Genomic DNA, 23,388 nt, shown 5'->3' on the forward strand with positions numbered 1-23,388 from the left:
TACTGGAAACTGAGTCAGAGAGGTGAAATGTGTATTCAAAGTTTCTCTCTGTCTTCCTTCATAAAGAAGTCTTAGGAGAGGTGTTTGAAGACCTCAAATTAAGAGATGGAGGCATGCAGATGCTTGAGCTAGGAATGCAAATGTGCAATGAGCATGACTTGCCAGGGGTCCTGCGTTCTTAACTGTGATTTCCCCCAGACACTGCATTGCACTGTCTGTGCACCAAATCCATAAGGACTTCCAGGGAATGCCTTTAAACTGTCTGTGGTCAGAGTTGAAAAATCCCAAACAGATCTTTTAACCTGGAGCCAGACTGGCCACTGTATATTTGTGTGTGTACATTTCTCACTGTGTTTTCACTAATGTCAAGCCTGCTTCCTTGAACAGTGGCTCTGGTATTTAGGTCATTCTAAAACAGCAACTATCTCGTGGTTCAGAGAATCTCCTTCAATAAACTCGCTGTCCTACACGACCATGGCCATAACTTAAGTGATTGTTTCTCAACTGTGTGAAATAAGTGGTTCTATTACTATTTTGAAATATGAAACAGACACTCATTGCCATTCACTGAAATGGAGCTCATTATTTAATTCCAAATGAGTTATATACTTTGGAGGGAATAATACCTATAGCTCACTTTCTGTGACCAATTTCAATAATTTATTGAGTTTTCTGTTTGCAGCTACAGAAACCAACAATGATTGATCAAAAAAAAAAAAAAAAGAGGGGCGGAGCCAAGATGGCTGTGTGAGTAGGACAGTGGGTATCTCCTCCCAAAAACATATATATTTTTGAAAATACAATAAATACAACTAATCCTAAAAGAGAGACCAGAAGACACAGGACAACAGCCAGACTACATCCATACCTGCAAGAACCCAGCGCCTGGTGAAAGAGGTAAGACACAAGCCCCGGCCTGGCGGGACCTGAGCGCCCTTGACCCCAGCTCCTGGCAGAAGGAGAGGAGTCGGAGTGGGGAGGGAGAGGGAGCTCAGGACTGCTAATCACCCAGCCCTAGCCATCCACACCAGAGCACAGGAACAGTGCTTGCGTGGGGTGTTGAAAACTAGGGGAACAGGGAAGCAAGACCTTTGAGCAGGTCCCAAAGCCAGCGTCCCTGTGACAAAGAAAAGCGAGTGATTTTTGAAAGTCTTAAAGGGACAGGGCCCCCACAACTGGATGGAAGCATCCCGGGTCACAGTCCAGCAGCTGGAAATTCCAGGGAACGCCGGGTGCACTAACCCCCTGGGCAACAGCTGTGAGACTCCTCACGGAGGTAAACAGCCAAACAGCCCCCTGTCCATTACCCCTCCAGGGCCCCACCATAGCAGAGCAGCAGCCTGAGGCTGGCCACGCCCACAACAATGGAGCTTCTTCAATACCGGCCGGGCAAGATACAGAGACTCAGTCTACACGAATTGCCCAACAAAAGGCACTAGGGGTCGCAGTTATCCCAGTAAAGAAAGGCTAGGAGCTAGTGGAAAGCCTTTGCCCTCCCAGATGACAGAAAGTCAGGAGCTCACTGTTGCACCTATCAACATGCAAAGGCAAAACAATTTGATCCAGACAAGACTAACCCAGACAGCTTCAACAGCTTCTACATCTTCCCCTGAGAAGGAGCCTGAGGAGATAGATTTAACCAATCTTCCTGAAAAAGAATTCAAAACAAAAGGCATAATCATGCTGAAGGACTTGCAGAGAAATATGCAAGAAATAAGGAGGGAGAATGCAGAAATAAAACAATCCCTGGAAGGACTTCAAAACAGAATGGACGAGATGCAAGATACCATTAATGGACTAGAAAACAGAGAACAGGAATGCAGAGAAGCAGATGCAGAGAGAGATAGAAGGATCTCCAGGAAAGAAAGAATTTTAAGAGAACTGACTGACCAATTGAAATGGAACAATATCCGCATTATAGGGGTACCAGAAGAAGAAAAGAGAGAAAAAGGGATAGAAAAAGTGTCCTTGAAGAAATAATTGCTGAAAACTTCCAAAACTAGGGGAGGAAATGGCCTCTCAGGGCACAGAGGTACACAGAACTCCCATGACAAGGGATCCAAGGAGGGCAACACCAAGACACATAACAATTAAAATGGCATAGATCAAAAAAAAGGACAGAGTATTAAAGGCAGCCAGAGAGAAAAAAAAGGTCACCAACAAAGGAAAACCCATCAGGCTATCATCAGACTTCTCAACAGAAACCCTACAGGTCAGAAGAGAATGGCATGATGTACTTAATGCAAAGAAGCAGAAGGGCCTCGAACTAAGATTACTGTATCCAGCACGATTATCGTTTAAATATGAAGGAGGGATTAAACAATTCCCAGACAAGCAAAAGTTGAGGGAATTTGCCTCCCACAAACCACCTCTACAGGGCATCTTAGAGGGACTGCTCTAGAGAGGAGCACTCCTAGAAAGAGCACAGAACAGAACACCCAACATATGAAGAAAGTGAGGAGGAAAAATAAGAAGGGAGAGAAAAAAGAATCATCAGACCATGTTTATAATAGCTCGAATAAGTGAGTTATGTTAGACAGTAAGATAGTAAAGAAGCTAACCTTGAACCTTTGGTAACTACAAACTTAAAGCCTGCAATGGCAATAAGTGCATACCTTTCAATAATCACCTGAAATGTAAATGGACTAAATGCACCAATCAAAAGACACAGAGTAATAGAATGGATAAAAAAGCAAGAACCATCTATATGCTGCTTACAAGAGACTCACCTCAAACCCAAAGACATGCACAGACTTAAAGGCAAGGGATGGAAAAAGATATTTCATGCAAACAACAGAGAGAAAAAAGCAGGCGTTGCAATACTAGTATCAGACAAAATAGACTTCAAAATAAAGAAAGTAACAAAAGACAAAGAAGGACATTAGATAATGATAAAGGGCTCAGTCCAACACGAGGATATAACCATTATAAACATATATGCACCCAATACAGGAGCACCAACATATGTGAAACAAATACTAACAGAATTAAAGGAGGAAATAGAATGAAATGCATTCATTTTGGGAGACTTCAACACACCACTCACTCCAAAGGACAGATCCACCAGACAGAAAATACATGAGGACACAGAGGCACTGAACAGCACACTAGAACAAATGGACCTAATGCACATCTACAGAACATCTAAAAGCAACAGGATATATACATTCTTCTCAAGTGCACATGGAACATTCTCCAGAATAGACCACATACTAGGCCATAAAAAGAGCCTCAGTAAATTCCAAAAGACTGAAATCCTACCAACCAACTTTTCAGACCACAAAGGCACAAAACTAGAAATAAACTGTACAAAGAAAGCAAAAAGGCTCACAAACACATGGAGGCTTAACAACACACTCCTAAATAATCAGTGGATCAATGACCAAATAAAAATGGAGATCCAGCAATATATGGAAACAAATGAAAACAACACAAAGCCCCAACTACTGTGGGATACAGCAAAAGCAGTCTTAAGTGGAAAGTATATAGCAATCCAGGCATATTTAAAGAAGAAAGAACAATCCCAAATGAATGGTCTAATGTCACAATTATTGAAATTGGAAAAAGAAGAACAAATGAGGCCTAAGGTCAGCAGAAGGAGGGACATAATAAAGATAAGAGAAGAAATAAATAAAATTAGGAAGAATAAAACAATAGCAAAAATCAATGAAACCAAGAGCTGGTTCTACGAGAAAATAAACAAAATAGAGAAGCCTCTAGCCAGACTTATTAAGAGGAAAAGAGAGTCAACACACATCAACAGAATCACAAACGAGAAAGGAAAAATCATGACGGACTCCACAGAAATATAAAGAATTATTAGAGAGTTCTATGAAAACCTATATGCTAACAAGCTGGGAAACCTAGGAGAAATGGACAACTTCCTAGAAAAACACAACCTTCCAAGACTGACCCAGAAAGAAACAGAAAATCTAAACAGACCAATTACCAGCAATGAAATTGAAGCCGTAATCAAAAAACTACCAAAGAACAAAACCCCCGGGCCAGATGGATTTACCTCGGAATTTTATCAGACATACAGAGAAGACATAATACCCATTCTTCTTAAAGTTTTCCAAAAAATAGAAGAGGAGGGAATACTCCCAAACTCATTCTATGAAGCCAACATCACCCTAATACCAAAACCAGGCAAAGACCCCACCAAAAAAGAAAACTACAGACCAATATCCCTGATGAATGTAGATGCAAAAATACTCAAAAAAATATTAGCAAACCGAATTCAAAAATACATCAAAAGGTTCGTACACCATGACCAAGTGGGATTCATCCCAGGAATGCAAGGATGGTACAACATTCGAAAATCCATCAACATCATCCACCAAATCAACAAAAAGAAAGACAAAAACCACATGATCATCTCCATAGATGCTGAGAAAGCATTCGATAAAATTCATCATGCATTCATGATAAAAAGTCTCAACAAAATGGGTATAGAGGGCAAGTATCTCAACATAATAAAGGCCATATATGATAAACCCACGGCCAACATCATACTGAACAGCGAGAAGCTGAAAGCTTTTCCTCTGCGATCGGGAACAAGACAGGCATGTCCACTATCCCCACTGTTATTCAACATAGTACTGGAGGTCCTAGCCACGGCAATTAGACAAAACAAAGAAATACAAGGAATCCAGATGGGTAAAGAAGAAGTTAAACTGTCACTATTTGCAGATGACATGATATTGTCATCCTGCCCAAAGCAATATACAGATTCGATGCAATCCCTATCAAATTACCCACAGCTTTCTTCAATGAACTGGAACAAACAGTTCAAAAATTCATATGGAAACACCAAAGACCCCAAATAGCTAAAGCAATCCTGAGAAGGAAGAATAAAGTGGGGGGGATCTCACACCCCCAACTTCAAGCTCTACTACAAAGCCATAGTAATCAAGACAATTTGGCACTGGCACAAGAACAGAGCCACAGACCAATGGAACAGAATAGAGACTCCAAACATTAACCCAAACATATATGGTCAACTAATATATGATAAAGGGGCCATGGACATACAATGGGGAAATGACAGTCTCTCCAACAAATGGTGCTGGCAAAACTGGACAGCTACATGTAAGAGAATGAAACTGGATCAGTGTCTAACCCCATATACAAAAGTAAATTCGAAATGGATCAAAGACTTGAATGTAAGTCATGAAACCATAAAACTCTTAGAAAAAAACATAGGCAATAATCTCTTAGACATAAACATGAGTGACATCTTCTTGAACATATCTCCCTGGGCAATGGAAACAAAATTAAAAATGAACAAATGGGACTATATCAAGCTGAAAATCTTCTGTACAGCAAAGGACACCATCAATAGAACAAAAAGGTATCCTACAGTGTGGGCGAATATATTCAAAAATGACAGATCTGATAAAGGGTTGACATCCAAAATATATAAAGAGCTCACACACCTCAACAAACAAAAAGCAAATAACCCAATTAAAAAATGGGCAGAGGATCTGAATAGACAGTTCTCTAAAGAAATTCAGATGGCCCACAGACACATGAAAAGATGCTCCACATTGCTTGTCATCAGAGAAATACAAATTAAAACTACAATGAGACATCATCTCACACCAGTAAGGATGGCTACCATCCAAAAGACAAACAACAACAAATGTTGGCGAGGTTGTGGAGAAAGGGGTACCCTCCTACACTGCTGGTGGGAATGTAAATTAGTTCAACCATTGTGGAAAGCAATATGGAGGTTCCTCAAAATGGTCAAAATAGAAATACTATTTGACCCAGGAATTCCACTTCTAGGAATTTATCTTAAGATTGCAGCAGTCCAGTTTGAAAAAGACACATGCACCCTTATGTTTATCGCTGCACTATTAACAATAGCCAAGATATGGAAGCGATCAAAATGTCCATCTGTAGATGAATGGATAAAGAAGATGTGGTACATATACACAATGGAGTATTACTCAGCCATAAGAAAAAACAAATCCTACCATTCTCAACAACATGGATAGAGCTAGAGGGTATTCTGCTCAGTGAAATAAGCCAGGTGGAGAAAGAGAAGTACCAAATGATTTCACTCATATGTGGAGTATAGGAACAGAAGAAAACTGACAGAACTAAACAGCAGCAGAAGCACAGAACCCAAGAATGGACTAGTAGTTACCAAAGGGAAAGGGACTGGGGAGGACGGCTGGGAAGGAGGGATAAGGGCAGGAAGAAATAAATGGGACATTACAATTAGCATGTATAGTGTTGTGGGGGGCATGGGGAGGGCTGTGCAACACAGAGAAGACAAGTAGTGATTTTACAGCGTCTTACTATGTTGAAGGACAGTGACTGTGAACTTGGTGACAAGTAGTGATTTTACAGCATCTTACTATTTTGATGGACAGTGACTGTGAACGGGGATGTGAGGGGGACTTGGTGAAAGGGGGAGCCTAGTAAACATAATGTCCTTCATGTAATTGTAGATTAATGATACCAAAATAAAAAATAAAATAAAATATAATAAATAATAAACAAACAAAAAAATCATTTTAGAATTAAAGGAAGAGCTTAACCACAAGAACTTAGTAAGTTTCATGGGGAGGGCAGTGCTTAGATTTCAGCAACAGAAACTTCAATTTATCTTCTTAAAATGTTAAAAGAGTTTTTGCCCCAGTTTTTAGTAGAAATAATTAAATTGATCCAAAATGTGTTTTTTATATATATATATATATATGCACAGAGTCAAGGTGTGGATCTGTGCATTCAGATCATCCAGAAAATTTTTCTCCAAGAAGGTCTATTTTCAAAGATGTAGGAACAAATACATCTGGGCAAGCAAATGGTGACTTCCACAAATCTCAAATCTGAATCACAAACTGTGATCTCTCTTCTGAGAACAATACATAAATACCACATTTATATTGGATAACTATAGTTGTTTGCTTCACAACATGCCTCAAACTGAATTCTAATTCTTCATTGCTATCTCTCTCACTCATTTTTACCATCAGCTTCTGGAATCTGTCATCTATTTATTGTCATGTCGCATAGTCCAAAGAAGAAACATGAATAATTTATTATCTCTCTTTCATTGTGCTGCCAACAATCAGTCTCCACATAGTGCTGATTCCTCCTCACATTTTCCTCAGTATATAATATTTTGCCTCCACCCTAAATACTTTGTTCATTATCTTATTCTGGGATATTTGCAATATCCTTATGCCAATGTCTCGTATTTTCCCTGATGACAGAATTATATCTATGGGGTGAAAAACTGAATACCTCATCCCAGTGTTGGCTCTGTAAAGTACGAATGCCTTTGCTTACCAGTATGCCTGTAACTATATAACCGTCTTCTAAGAACCAGCTCTACTTCTGTGCACATGGTCACATCAGATTACTTGCCTTTGATAAATACATCATGTAAGAATGATGAGTTTGGATATGGGGTGTGTTTTTTTCTGCTAGGGTAGGTAAAATTGACCCAACAATCATTCACTCACATCAATTCAGGACTTTACTTGGCATCTCATTTTTGTGCATTTGTATTTGTTGCTTTGCTTCTGTTTCTTTTTCTCCTTTTTTTTTTCATGTATTAGATTTATTTTGTTTGGGGACATTCCATTTTTATTCTTCTAATCAGGGATTAACATTAAGAACTATTCTGAGCTATTTATTTTCTCCGGTATATTCATGAATGATTTCACATGAACACCTAAAATTTTGTCTGTTTGATATCTTCTATATTAGAATTTTGATTGTACATATGTTTGTACATACATTCAGTTATTTATCTGTGTGGAAAATACAATATATAATTTTCTGATCTTAGATTTCTTAGAATATAAACACTTCTGATCACTTCTTTAAAACTATTTCCTATGAATCATACAACTTATTCCTCAATTTATCTGTTTATCTTCTTTCTGGAGTACTGCTCCAAGTATTTTCAAAAGGAGGATGTAATGTTGTTAACCTTCTAAAATCATATATGGCTGCCATTATCTGTATTTTACATTCTTATTTAAATTCTGATTAAGAGAATTTGAATACCACATCACAGTAAGATGCCTAAAAAACATTTTAGATCCAGTATGTCTCTCATACCTTCCAAACTCTGTTTTTTTTGGCATTCTCAGTATTAGTAAGTACAAATATATTTCACCCAGGTTAAAAAAGTAGTTAACATGACATTTTGTTTCCCTTGAATATTTATCACCACCAATTCAATAAAAATATGATTTTTACCAAGGTTACTTTATCACACTGCTCTGAATGGAGCTAAGATTCTCCTAAAATTTTACAAAATTGATTTTCATGCTTCTGATTCCCTGTCTCCAACCATACTTGAATAAAGTAATATAGTAAATGTAATTCAGACCATACCTAGCATTACTCTCCTTAATACTTTCTCCACAATCTCCACTGATAATAGAATTACCTGTGACTGTGAACTTTAAAGTCACTCATGACCTGTTCTGAGTGCATGTCTCTGTCCTCCTTATCATACATCCTTGGCCCCAGTGTTCCAGTATTTCTGCCTATCATATAGGAACTGGATAACTCTAATGTTTTGGTGATATCTATTTCCTCTTTCTTGTGTGTGATTTCCAGTGACTGACTATTATTTAAGTCCTGTCACATCTGTTGAGAGGAAGCCTCTTTCTATCTATCTGACAGAGCCTGGATGTCAGTCATCTTTTCTTTAAAATGTAATTCATGTAATTATCTATTTGTCTATATGTTAACCTGACCAGGGGGAATATATGTTTACTTAATGCCAAGACCATTTCCTGTTTTACCCGGCTATATCTCTAAGAACTAAAACATGCTAATTTAGATAGATAAATAGATGGACAGACAGAGAAGTATAATGAAGTTAGATACAAACACTGCTTACTTTTTTGGAACAAAAGAAGAAAAGAATGGTTTTCATCTAAGTATTAGTAGCAAATACATGATGTCATTTCAGATGCAGAAATAGTTTGTTGTAGATTTGAGTATACTTTGAATATATTCCTGTTTTACAGATAATTACATGAAACTTGTGAACTTATCTGCCATTATTATCAGAACATTGCAGAAGTAAGGTAATTTCAATATCAAGAAGATGATCCTAAAATCTTAGACATGCCAAAAATATTGTGAAAATTAAAATGAACTCATGAAAATTAAAATGAACTCACAAAAATTAAAATGTCGGTTTTTGAAAAATTATTTTTTAATGGCTTGGCAGTATATTTAACCCCTGGTTATTTCAAACCGAAGACATTATATACTGTTCGATTAAGAATTAATGTTATTTCATATCTAACTAGAAGATCTGGCCATGCTATATCTGAGTCATCACTTCAAGAGTTTAAAATTTGAAATAGAGTCATGTATTAGTTATGGAGGAATGTATATTTTTCTTTGCAAACTAGAAGCTTTACAGAATACTCAAAAATTAAGTAATGTTTGCTGCTTCTGTAAAATGAAAGTAAACATAACTATCAAAATAATATAGTCCTTAGACTCAAGAACCTGAAATCAATCTCTATGAGGTAGTCACAGAGCTAAGGGTGAACTGAATCAGTGGTGAGCTGAGTGGATGACGACTGCTATTTGCTCCTTGAAAAATTAGAGTACTTACAGTTTTTTGTTTGCTGTCTTCTTGTTTATTTGTGTTTGATCGTTGAGAAAGAATTTAAAAGGAATCAGTTGAGAGTATTTAAGATTTTTACTTTAGTGAGGGGGTATTAAGCTGAGAGCCACTCAGTGAATTCATTGGTTTTATTTTCTGCTGTGCTAAAGATTGCATAAATAACATGTAGTGGGAGCATATGATTTTCAAGATTTGGTTGAATACTTTGCAAAACTTAAAATGTTCAATAAAAGAAGCATTATACAAATTCTAACACCTCTCATCCTTTTTATATGGAAGAATAGTCATATTAATAACCTAAATACATTTCTTTTTGAGTCTTGATATGAAGAAAATCTTTCTTTCCCAAAATTAAATTTTTTGTGGCAGTTGAGAAAACCAGAAAGTTCTTAGGATTGAACCACAATGGTTCAACTAATTTACATTCCCACCAACAGGGGAGGAGGGTTCCGCTTTCTCCACATCCTCACCAACATTTGTTTTTTCTTGTCTTAACTAAGTTTAATCATAGTTTTACTCTGACTAGCTTTGTACCTACTGAGACATTATACAAATACACTATGAGCTACAGATTTCACTTGAAAAATTATATAAATTAATTATTATTACCACATGTAGCTTATGTAAATCTTTGAAAACAGTCCATTAAGGTTTTAAAAAGTGGATAGATGTACGCGTTTAAAAAGGGGATAGATGGATGCTTGAAGACAGCTTCATGCACTTTATCTAAGGATCATTGCAAACAATTTTCCCCAAAGCAAACGTAGAGATACATGTTTTTATGTGTAGACAAACACGTGAGTTTTTTTTTAACTAAGGCATATTTGATATACAATCTTATGAAGGTTTCACATGAGCAACATTGTGGTTTCAACATTCACCCATATTAAGACCCCCCCATTGCAGTCACTGTGGAACAGTGTAGTAAGATACAGTAAAGAATCATTACTTGCCTTTTCCATGCTTACTTCCTTCCGCGTGACCTACCTATATTGTGTGTGCTAATTATAATGCCCCTTAATCCCCTTCTCCCTCCCTCCTCACCACTAGTCCCTTCTTGGAGTCTGTGAGTCTGCTGCTGTTTTATTCCTTCAGTTTTACTTTGCTGTTATACTCCACGAATGAGTGAAATCATTCGGTACTTGTCTTTCTCCACCTGTCTTATTTCACTGAGCATAATACCCTCTAGTTCCAACAATGTTGTTGCAAATGGTAGGATTTGTTTTCTTATTATGGTTGAATAATATTCTATTGTGTATATGTACCACCTCTTCTTTATCCATTCATCTTGTGATGGACACTTAAGGTGCCTCCATATCTTGGCTATATAAGTAGTGCTGAGATAAACATAGGGGTGCATATGAATTTTTGAATCAGGGATCTTGTTTTCTTCAGGTAAATTCCTAGGAGTGGAGTTACTGGGTCAAACGGTATTGCTATTCTTAGTTTTTTGAGGAACCTCCATATTGCTTTCCACAATGGTTCAATTTACATTCCCACCAACAGGGTAGGAGGGTTCCCCTTTCTCCACATCCTCGCCAACATTTGTTTTTTCTTTTCTTTTGGATGTGGGCCATCCTAACTGGTATGAGTTGATATCTCATTATGATTTTAATTTGCATTTCCCTGATATTTAATGATGTGGAGCACTTTTTCATGTGCCTGTTGGCCATCTGAATTTTTTCTTTGGATAAGTGTTCAGATCCTCTGCCCATTTTTTAATCAGGTTATTTGATTTTTGGGTGTTGAGGCCTGTGAACTCTTTATGTATTTTAGATGTTAACCCCTTATTGAATTCATGGGTATATTCTCCCATACTGTAGAATGCCTTTTTGTTCTGCTGATGGTGTCCTTTGCTGTACAGAGCTTTTAAGTTTGATGAAGTTGCATTTGTTCATTTTTGCTTTTGTTTCCCTTGCCCAAGGAGATGTCTTCAGGAAAAATTTCCTAATGTTTATATTTGGGAGATTCTTGTGTGTATTTTATCCAAGAGTTTTATAATTTCATGACTTACATTCAAGTCTTTGATCCATTGCAAGTTTACTTTAGTGTACAGAGTTTACAAAACTCTCTTACATATAACTGTCCAGTTTTGCCAACATCACTTGTTGAAGAGACTGTCATTTCCCCATTGTATGTCCATGGCTCCTTTACCATATATTAATTGGCCATATATGTGTGGGTTCATATCTGGGTTCTCCTGGTTTCATTGGTTCTTTCTAATGTTTTATTCTTCTTAATTTTATTCATTTCTGCTCTGATCTTTATTATGTCCCTTCTTCTACTGAGTTTGGGTTTCATTTGTTCTTCTTTTTCTCTTTTCATTAATTGTGAGTTTAGACTGTTCATTTGGGATTGTTCCTGTTTCTTGAGGTAAGCCTGTTTTACTATATACTTCCCTCTTAGCACAGCCTTCACTGCATCGCACAGATTTTGTGGTGTTGACTTATTGTTGTCATTTGTCATATATTGCTTGATCTTTGTTTTTATTTGGTCATTGATCAATTGATTATTTAGGAGCATGCTGTTAAGCCTCCATGTGTTTGTGGGCTTTTTTGTTTTCTTTGCATAATTTACTTCTAATTTCATACCTTTGTCATCTGAGAAGCTAGTTGGCACAATTTCAATTATTTTGATTTTCGTATTTCTAATGATTACGGTAGCATAATAACTTTGTGTTGGTGGCGCCCTCTAGCACCCAAAAGCTCTGCTCTCTGAAGTTGCCCAGCACCGGGAGCAATAAGCAGTGTTCTCAGTCACCCAGTGCCAGTGCCTGTAGTTATGAGCAAGCCCTTTCCTGCTTCCTGGTTGTAGCGCCTGCCTCCACTGCCAGTTCCAGTGGGCCAAGCATGCAAGGAGGAGCCTCTGCATTACTCACTTTAGCTGCTGTAGGGAGGCCACCCTTCCATCTTGCCTGGCATGATGGCAGGGTCAGCAGGTGTGTGGACTGGTGCCTGTCAGGGAGGAAGGAGCCACAGGACGGTTATTGCGTGGGGGCACCTCAGCGCTGCATTGCCAGCCAGGGGAATAGAGCATCTGAAGCTCCTGAAAGTTCCCAACGTGCTGGGCTGAGTGTGCCAGGAAGAATTTGTCCACCTGTCCTTTCTCCTGAGCAGCAAGCTCTGTGTAATCTTTGCCCTTTTAGCACCCCTACCACAGTTGGAAAGTCTTTCAAAGTACCCACCTTTCTTTTGTCTTGGCGTGGCCAGTTGTGGGTACCTGTTCTCCACAAGTGGCTAGAATCTCAGTCTCTCTGAATATTCTGCCTGTATTTGCTTTACAACTCCAGTAATCTCCAGAGCACCATGTAATATGGGTTCGTGACTGTTGTTTATCAATTCTAGGCTTTTACTCCCTCCCCAATCTGTTTCCCTTCCTCCTACCCGTGAGCTGGGGTTGGGGGAGGGGTTGTGGCCCTCTGGCTCGTTGCTTTACTGCTTTACCTTTTCTTTGAGGTCTTCTCTTTTTCCCAGATGTAGGCAGTCTGTTCTGCAGTGTTCACGTTGCACTTTCAGGATTAGTTGTATTTGCTATATTTTCATGTTATATGTGGTTTTGGGAGAAGATTTCTGCCTCAGTTCTCATGCTGCCATCCTTTGAAACATGTGACTTTTAAAAATACACATTATACTCTCAATAATCCTATATTTGCAAGTGAATATATTTATTGTTTATTTGTGAATAAAAACTATAATATAATATGGTCATTTCTCTTTTCCTTTCATTTTATGTTCAGCCTTCCTCAATTTAGGCATGTGACTACTATGTATTTCACTGCTAAGAAATGTATATTGGCTTTTTATTATAACAGCTTTTAAAAAATATATCAAATTCTATACAATTAATTCATATAAAGTATAGAAGACAATGGATTTTACAATATTCAGAATTGTACAACCTCCCAATCAACATTTCAATCTCACCAAACAGAAACACTTTATCCATTAGCATTCCATACCTGTTTCCTCTATTCCCCCAGTCCTACACAACAAGTAACTTCCTTTCTATTTCTATAGATTTACTTATTTAGAACATTTCATGCACATGGAATTATATGAGACCTTTTTTGAATGATGTTTTTCATACCATACTATTTTCAACATTCATCCATGTTGTTGTGTATATCTGCATTTGATATACTTTTATTGCTGATTAATATTCCATCATATTTATATGCCTCATTTACTTGTTCATCAGTGGAAGGGCATTTGTTTTGTTTCCACATTTTGGCTGTGAATAAGCTGCTTTGAACATTCATGAGCAAATTTTTATGTGGATATAATTTTCATTTTTCTTATGTAATTATGTAGGAGTCAAACTGCAGTGTGTGCCAATTCCAACTTCTCCACATTCTCACCAACACTTGTTCTACTATTATTATTATTATTATTATTATTATTATTATTATTATTATTATTATTACCAGCCTAGTGGATGAGAGCTACACTCTTATTGTGATTTTGATTTGAATTTCACTGATGGCAAAAGCTGTTAAGTACCCCTTACTGTAATTTTTGGCAGTTTATTATATATTTGTGGAATTGTCTTTTCATGGAATTTCCATAGCTTTATTGTTTCTTTGTTATCTTTTTGAGGTTGAACTCCTCCTTCTGTATGCTGAATAAAAATCCTTATCAGTTGTATGATTTGCATACTTCCCCACAGCCTCTTTTTCAGTGTATCAAAGAAAAGAAACTTGTAGAAAAATATAGTATTACATATTACATATTATGTATCATCAATGATAGATATATATTGAAGATATTTAAAATATATCAAGTTATATATATTTATACACATTCAAATTAATGTGTTTACAGTGTGTTTGGAATATTCAAAATTAACAATTATGGATCACAATACCTTTGTTGACCAGAGTTTCTAGTAGGAGTAGCATTAGTAATAATATACAAATTAGTTTTAGCTCTTTGTATTACTCCATTCCTGAGATATTTCAAAATCAAAGACAATTAAAACTGTAATCAGAATAGACACGATAATTTATTGTGTATTTTATAATGAACATATTCTAATAAGTTCAGTTAAATGATCCTATTTAATATGGATCCCATATATAACCATTATTATCACTTTCATTTTATACATAAAGAAAATAAGAGAACCAAGTATAGGGTCCTATGCTTTTAAAGCAAGAGATAGTGTCCAAGAAGTTGAAAGTTATTTCTCACTTACTGGTTGAATAAGAGACACTACTTAGAATTCAGATTAGAAAACAGTAAAATATATTAATCCCTGCAATATACATATTATACCTTGATTATATCAATTATTCCTTGATACATTCAATGTTATGAGCAAAATTCTATAGACATTGTTAATAGCTATAAGGAAGTACAGTACTTATTTGAGGGAGCAACTTTTGTAGGTGATAGATTTACAAGATTAATTTATTTACTGAATTAAAAGTTTTTTTGCTGTGCATGAACATGTATATTTCCTAAATTCATAACATGAAGTATACGTGTTACATTTTCTTAAAAATGTTTAAGCTTTAAAGAGTTATTTTGATATCATTGTTGAAATTTAGATGATCTGTTTAAGAGGTAGAATGAAGCATTTATTTCAATCTCTTTTAGATTTTATTAAATCTAAAAGAGAAAGGCAATGAGCAAGAGATTAAAAGGTCATTATTTCAATCCAAGTGCCTTAAAACAATCAAGGGAGATTTAGTCAGTTAAGTGATTTTCTTGAAATATCTAATTTATTTTGGTAGTTTCTTTCTATGAATTTTCAAAGCAGCTTAACTTTATACTGTTTATATGCTGTCAGCTTTATTAGCTCATGGTGCTAAGATGCTAAGGAAAGATTATTAGGGAAATGGTATTCCAGATCCTTAAGCTGGTCTTTAGATAATTGTAACTAATTCTCATTGAAATAGGAAAATAGGATTTGAATTAGCTGAAATATATTTCCTCAGGAATTTTGACCCATAGTAGCCATTCTGATGAATGTGTTCTTATAAGTTTCTCAAAGCTTTTCATGTAAATAACAATTATTTTCAGTAATTCACAACTGTTTATTAAACAACTGATTTTATATGCCTAGAGAAATAGTAAATATTCTTATGAAAAAAGAATTTCTTCTATTTGTATTAATCAGATAAAATAATTAATTTCATGTTTGTATTTTAGAAAACTTTCTTCTATGATTGTTTTAATTAAATTTAAGTAACATTTCACAGTATTTCTTGTATTTAATATTTGTGTACTTATTTTTATATTCTATGATATAAATTAACATAAAATGCAAGAGAATTTGAAAATTATCTCATTCCCAAATCAAAAATTATAATATTATAAACCAGGTAATTTTCTCAATTTGGTTGAAATGGTTTCATACATCATGAGTACTTTCATAGTTAAGTTCCACATAGATAAGAAATGTAAGTTTATTTGTTTAATTATGTGTTAGGCAGGTAGCAAATACCACAAATATATAAGTATTCTAAATAATTTTAAACAGGTATACACTAGTTCTACTTGCTTGACATGATAACAAAATCCAAGTTATATTAGATAGGTCATGTCTTCACAAAGCTAAAGCTAAGACACAATTATATAAAATATAAGAATGGACAACATGGTCTCCATAAAGCCTATGTTTAAGCATTTTTTGATGAAATAGCCATCTGATCATATTATGCCCTGACCTATTTTAGATTTGCTAAGCATTAAGTTTTATGAAAATCCTGCATAAACACTTGATTTTCTAGTGCTGAAAAATAAAAGTAATTTTCTGAGGAATCTGAATAAATCTTACATACTTCTCTCATGAAGCTAGTGAGCTCTTGGTGGGCACAGATTAAATCATAATCATTGAAAATTAATAGTTAAAAATGGTCTTAGTTGACAAAAAAAATGAAGATGTTATGAAAAAGGAGATGTTAAGGTTTCAATAAATATATTTTCCTCTCATCAGAAGAACACATAAATACCTGATTTCTTCTCTGCAGCCTAGCTATGCCTCATGCCACTGAGTAGGAGAGAACAATGCAAACGTATTTGTCTCATGATGCAGAAATGACCATAAATACAGACTTTTGGGGGATTTTGGTGTGGGTGGATGGAACAAGAGTGCCATCGGCATTATTTATTTTACCACTTGGCATTAGTAGTTAGAGTTTGCTTAAATGTTTTTAACCAATAATATCAGATAAGGGTGATTGGGGTAAAAAGTACTCATTACAAGGCATTGAAATTCTTTATCTAATAAATTCACAATAGACATTTTTTTTTTAGTTTATAGCTATTTGATTAAAAATAGTCAGAATTTTATAAACACTGAAGCAGACAAAAAGTAAATTGGATTAAAGGAATGCCATGTAATCAGGGACAACTCATTTAATGCATAAATACTTCTTCTTAATGGAGTGTAGTCTAAAAGAGACACATAGCTTTCTTATTGTCATCCCCAAGAATGTCCCTCTTTCCACCCATCTGTTTCTAACCTTAAATAACAAATCCTTAGAGTCAGGTATGTGTTTAATTAAAAATCTATTGATTCAAATTAAATTTTTATCCCATACCACTAACATGTCTATAGCAGTGTTAATCCTCTGTGTGTAGAATTTGATAATAAAACTTTCCACATTTTACTTATGAATGCCTTTAAAAAATGACTTTGTGTGCATGACACCAATATATATGCAGTTGATTGAATGAACTCAGTGATTCATTTTAAGGATGGATATTTGCAGTACTCACTTTAAGCAATTTCAACAGACATGAACTCTGACTTTTTTATGTATCTCTAAAATTTTACAAAGAACTCTGTATTTTCTTCTACATTTGCAGTTCTAACTTGTTCATATTTGTTAATTTTGCATCTGTGTAGTAAATATACATGTATCAACATATGCAGAGGAGAGAAGGAGGAAGAGAGAGAGAGAGAGAGACTGACCTTAGTTGCGAGACCTTTGATTCCACAGCAAGACAGTTTGCTTTCGTCAGGGGCTTTGCTGTTCATTAGCGAAGTAAGTCCTTATGTAATCAATATATATATATTTGTGTAATTAAAATAGTATTCTTAACGTCCAATTCATAGATATGGAGACTTGACTGTAAAGTAAATATGTTAACAAATGTTCAATCTCAGTATTAATAAAAAAATTGAAACTTCCTTGAGGTAAAATTTAATTCCATACAGACTGACTATTTTTGGTAGCAGTATAAATTCTACTTTGTGGTAGTATCATGAAAAAAGAGAGAGCAAATACATTTTGTTCTAACAGTCCCAGTTCCAGGTGGGATTAATTTGGAGGAACCGTTGCACTCAGATTCGTGTGTAGGAATATAGATTAGAGCACTATCTTTTCCCTCCCAGGGCTGAAACAACCTAGTTGTTACTAGAAGGTGGGTACATAGATGGATTGTGGATTGTAAATGGAATGCGGTACTAAACAATAAGAAAAGTGAATGTACAAATCATGAAGTTCTAAATATGAATAAACTTTGCTAACATTTTCAGTAGAAAAATCAATTTGTTTCATGGTCTGTAGAGTGTGATACTTATGGAATATATGAAGCACATGAAATAATATCACATATTCTTATAACCGTGTATTTAAAAAAATCCAAATATGCATATTTTTTATCATAGCTGCAGAATAGTGGTTATATCAGGGATTGGTGGGTGGAGAATTACTAGAGTTTCTTAGTAATATGCTTTAATTATTATTTTAATTTTGAAAATATGAATATGGAAAAATATGTGCCAATTAGAAGATGCACAATTTTAAAATGTGCCCATTTGAAAATTTATCGTCTTGGCATATACATACTTTCATAATTGATGAGAATCTCTAGTCTTTTTCTATGCAATTCTTATCTTATTTAAGAATGTTGAATTCATATGGGAAGTATTTATCTAAAGAGTAATTACACATTAGAAGAAAAATATACAAGTGAGATATATAAGAAATTTCAAAATTAAAAGTTACATGATATAGATTTTCTCCCCAATGAGACTAAAAAGACAAAACAGAAAAGGGAGTAAAAGGGAGACTGTCAGTGAGGCCAGTGGAAGAGATTATTTGCAGATAGAGATGTTGCCAACTCTTCTTCAAGGTAATGAGTTTTCGAGCAATTGAAGGCCCAGAAATGTGATTAGATTTAACAACATACAGATAATTAGTGATGTTGGAAAGAGTTCCATCAGAGCAGTGTTGGGCACAGATACTGGCATGTGGTACCCAGACAAGGCCATGAGAAGTGAGGAAGAGGGGACAGAAATCCGTTCCTGCAGACATCTGGCTGTACCTGTTCAAAGAAAACTTTGGGAATGAGGCCCATCAGTTTTCACAAGCCCTTCAGATGATTTTGAATGTGCAAATGTTTGAAAGTTCTATGTTTTTAAAAACATAGGCCCCACTACTTTTGAGAAAGCACTCATTAACAGAGAATGGATAAATATATAAAAGGAGATAATAACTAATGGATTGTGGTTCCTTGAGGATTTGTGTTTAACTCCAAGTAATGACGTGATCCACTATGCTCCCAAATTGAGATGGATTGGAAAAGCAAGTCATTTTAGTGGAAAGGAGATAACAGAATCAATATCTCAATGTGTTTGATGAGATATAACCACTGATGCTGAAATAGTGTATGATAATAACAGAAATCAGTTGAGTAAAGGAAAAAGTGATCCCAGTAGTCCTCAATGAATGTGGAAGTAACATATATGCGAGCAGATGATGACACTGGAGGGATAGTATTTTATTATTATAGGTTAGCTGAGCCTTGGGGAAGTAGGAATACATTTTTTTATTGAAGTATAGTTGATATACAATATTATTACGGTTTCAAGTGTACAGTGTAATGATCTGACATTTCTTTACATTACTAAATGGTCACCATCATATATGTAGTTACCATGTAATCATCAGCAAAGATATTACAGTATTATTGACTATATTCCCCAGTCTGTGCTTTCATCCCAGTGACTAACTTACTTCATAAGTGGAAGTTTGTACCTCTTAATTTCCCTTAACATATTTTGTTTATCCTCCAGCTTCCCCACCCTTATGGAAACCAACAGTCTGTTCTCTTTATGAGTCTATTTCTGTTTGTTTGATTTATTTGCTATATTCCAGATAAAAGTGAAATTATATGGTATTTTTCTAACTGTTTTTCTTAGCGTTAATGCTCTCTAGGTCCATCTATGTTTTTGCCAAAGGCTAGATTTCATTCCTTTTTATGACTCATAATATTCCATTGTATATATGTACGACATCTTTATCCATTCATCTACCCTTGGGCACTTAGATTGCTTCCGTATCTTGGCTATTGTAAATAATGCTGGGCAGCAGGGATATTTATCAGAGAGTAGGTGAGTAAAGACTTGGAACTGATTGGGAAGCAAGAAGGACTTCCATCCTGTGTATTGAACTATTTAGGTTTTATATTATAAAGTAGTTCAAATTGAGATGGTTTTTGGAAAAAGTTGACTCAGAAGACTTTCAGTTTCAAATAAAGAAGGGAGTTGGATGGAACAATGAACACAATGTTAATAAAATAAATTTTCATAAATGTGAGTTCTGTTTTCAGGAGGCATAGCATAAGAAGAGGGAAAATGAGGGAATTAGATTATAGGAGATATGTTTAGTAGAATGGAAATCAGTTTTTAGAAGATGGTATAAAATTGAAGAAGCTTAAATTTCATGTTCAGAGTCAGAAAAACAGGAATTTGAGTTTAGTCTGTGTGCTCTGAAGAAAAACGAAAATTACAGGAATTATTTTCAGGTGAGGAAGTTGGCATCGACAGCTGAGAACTGGTCCAATCGTTCCTGAGTGACTGCAGGCCCTGCGGGTCACAGAGTGCAGGGTGGCTGGAAGGAGCTAGAGAGCAGCAGGAGAATGTTTCAAGGCCTGTGGGAGGAAAGCAGTCGCACACAGGCCTTGTCAATGCCTAAGGCAAGTGTACCATGTGTTCCCCAGTGTGGCTGGCTTTTTCTTTAATTCAGGAGGCCAACACACCCAATTGTTCCCAGTGGAATTGGTGCCCATAGAGAAAGTTGTTTTTAACATATCAAAAATTTAATTATACAATAAAAATATTACATGATTATTATTAGAGGCAGGTTAATGTTCATAAAGTGATAAGGGAGTAATATTATAGGCTGGATAATGCTATATAACTTTCTGACTCTATGTCCAATATTTTAGGCTCAGAATATCAGTCATCTCTTTTCCCTAAAACTGTCAACATTGATATTAACTTCTTATGTCAATAAACAAAATCATTATAAACTGACTAAATACCATCTGCATATACATTTAGAGTTTACAGTGTAATTTTCATACATATGTACAAATATATATATATGCATATGTGTACACACACATACACACGTATGTATAGTCTCATTCCCATCTCATAAGTAATGGCATGGCATGGATTAAATGCTTAACCCAAAATCATGCACTTTTTTATAAATGGTCTAACCATTGCCTCTCTTAAGCCACACACCTTCTTTCTTTGCATTATGCACAAGTAATTGAAGAATAAAAGAATGAATGAATAAGTATGTGAGCAAGTGAATGAACCCCTGGGAACCTGGTTTAGAGCTCTACCACTATAATTTTAGCAGTTTCTGAATCTATAATTGGGAGATATATTTTGAAACAAGCTGTAAAAAGAGGCAATGTGTAAATGGTATACTACTGACTGAGACTGTCAGTCAATTTAGCTCTAATGCCATGGCTGATGATGTAGCTCCCATTTGCCTAAACTGCTTTCTGGTAAATAAACTAAAAACTCCTTACTTTTAAGGTATATGCATGGCCTGTCTCTGTCTAGATATAGGTTTAAGTGGGAAACAGTTAAATGATGTTTAGGAGAAAAGAACAAGTCATACAAAATCCAATAAATATTTTTCAATATATTTAAAGTGTTCTTTGCAGGAGTGCCTTCAAACTCACACTAAAATGAAAAGTATAGAGGGCAATCTTAAGTTTATGTGTGTTTCCTAACTTAGGGCAAGTCAATATTTTGTAAATAAACTTTGATTACTTGCTCTTACCTTTAGAACAAGCAAATTTCTCCTGATTTTCTCAAAAAAATCAGAAAAGTTGTATCACAGAATTGGTAGTTTATGTAAACAAAATATGTAAAAATATGCTTATAGAGCCACTTGTAAATTTTACAAATTGATTGTAAGAAGGGCTGCTCAGGGTTACTGCAGATGCATCTGTTTAGGGGAGGGAAAAGGGTCAAGATACTGGTCCCATTGAGGGCTGGATGGTATTCTCTCCACTGTCAAGCAAGCATGAATGTCATTAGCTTGACGCTTCATACACCAGTGACGTGTAAAGTATATCCTGATGAAGGCCTTCATTGTGTTGCAGAATCAATAGAGTGACATCATGGAGCAACTTTACATTCTCATATTACACTACACTCCAAAAAGGGGGGCCATTTATAAATAAGAGGCTTGTGGGAAGTAAATTATGTAATACCAGCTCACCTGGGTATTTCTTTTTGTTGTTGTTTTCTTGGTGAGGGGAGATGGTATAACAGATGGGGAAACAAACCCACTTTTCTGGCATATGTGTAGAACCACTTCATTCATTCCATATATTTTAAAAAGAACATAGCCTAATTATCCACCCAGCAGATGAGAAGAATTGCAAGTAGGAAGATGGTAAGGGCTTGAAGAATAAGAGTGCATGTAATCCTGTGTCTGCTGACATTACTGCGGGGACTTATCTCCTGGGCTCTTCCCTTGGCTGCTGGAAGGAGGTGGCTTCCATCACTTAGGCTGTCATAGGAAGCTGCCCTTCCCAGGCTTTCTGGCTGTAGCTCATTGGAATTGAACTCATTCTCTCACTGAATGAAAGAGAAAATACATATACTCAGCCAATGGTTATTATGCTAAAGTATCTTTTAGTCATTCTGATTCTGAGGAAGGTTGTTTATCCATTTCTCAAATAGATTTTAATACTTTTGTTACATTATTCTATGAAAAAGCTTTAATTCAGATATGGATTTTTCTATATGATAGTATGATTAAAGTACGCCTAGGTGCCTGTGTATATAAGCTTATCATTTCATTCTTTCTGAATGCAGATGGAGAGTATTGTTTGCATCCTGCTTTTACAGATGAGGTGACTAATGCTCTAGATACTAAGTAAGCTGTTTAAAATCACTTCCTTAATATGTCTTGTGTAAATTGATGTGTTCTCAGTTTAAATATAAGCCCTGGTAGTTACAAAGAATTCTCCCTTTTCTTTTTTTGTTCTTTTGGCTAGTGTTTCCTAATATCATGGAAATAAAGAGTACAGTATTCTGTAAGAAGTTTTGATAATCAAAAACAAAATATGTTTATGATAATAAGGTCAAATCATGTCAGGGAAAGTGACTACAAGTGTGAAATTAAAATCTCATCCTTTCCTCCCCAGGCAAAACAGTCTACATCAAAGAACATTTCAGAACAGGATAGTATCATTCATGACAAAATTATATTTGTCTGTATTCCCTTCGGACATATATGTGGCAGTTTCTATTTTTCTTATCTTCCAATACAAATTTAGTGAAAAAGAAACACACACACACATGCAATGCACACTTGCATCTTTGAATCTTAGCTTTTTGTATTTTGTCTAGACAACATCTTTGCAATTTTGCTCTGAATCTCTTTCCATGAAATCCAGGTAAAAAATAAACTATTACGTGACTTTAAAATGTTCTCCTTTCAAAAGAAAACCTTTCAAAGATTTTTATGGTTTATTAATCAGAGACATTTCAGT

General features: G+C 35.5%; 1 long non-coding RNA gene across 1 annotated transcript in view; it reads left to right on the forward strand.

Annotated features, from left to right (window-relative positions):
* The window catches only part of LOC140843499 (uncharacterized), a 153,446-nt gene extending 135,835 nt beyond the window's left edge, over positions 1 to 17,611 (forward strand). Inside the window, exon 4 of the long non-coding RNA XR_012121327.1 lies at positions 17,477 to 17,611. This is a non-coding gene — a long non-coding RNA (uncharacterized lncRNA). The remainder of the gene's footprint in view (positions 1 to 17,476) is intronic.
* Positions 17,612 to 23,388: the final 5,777 nt, after the last annotated feature.

Source organism: Manis javanica, chromosome 9 (genome assembly GCF_040802235.1).
Source record: "Manis javanica isolate MJ-LG chromosome 9, MJ_LKY, whole genome shotgun sequence".
Classification (NCBI taxonomy): Eukaryota; Metazoa; Chordata; class Mammalia; order Pholidota; family Manidae; genus Manis; species Manis javanica.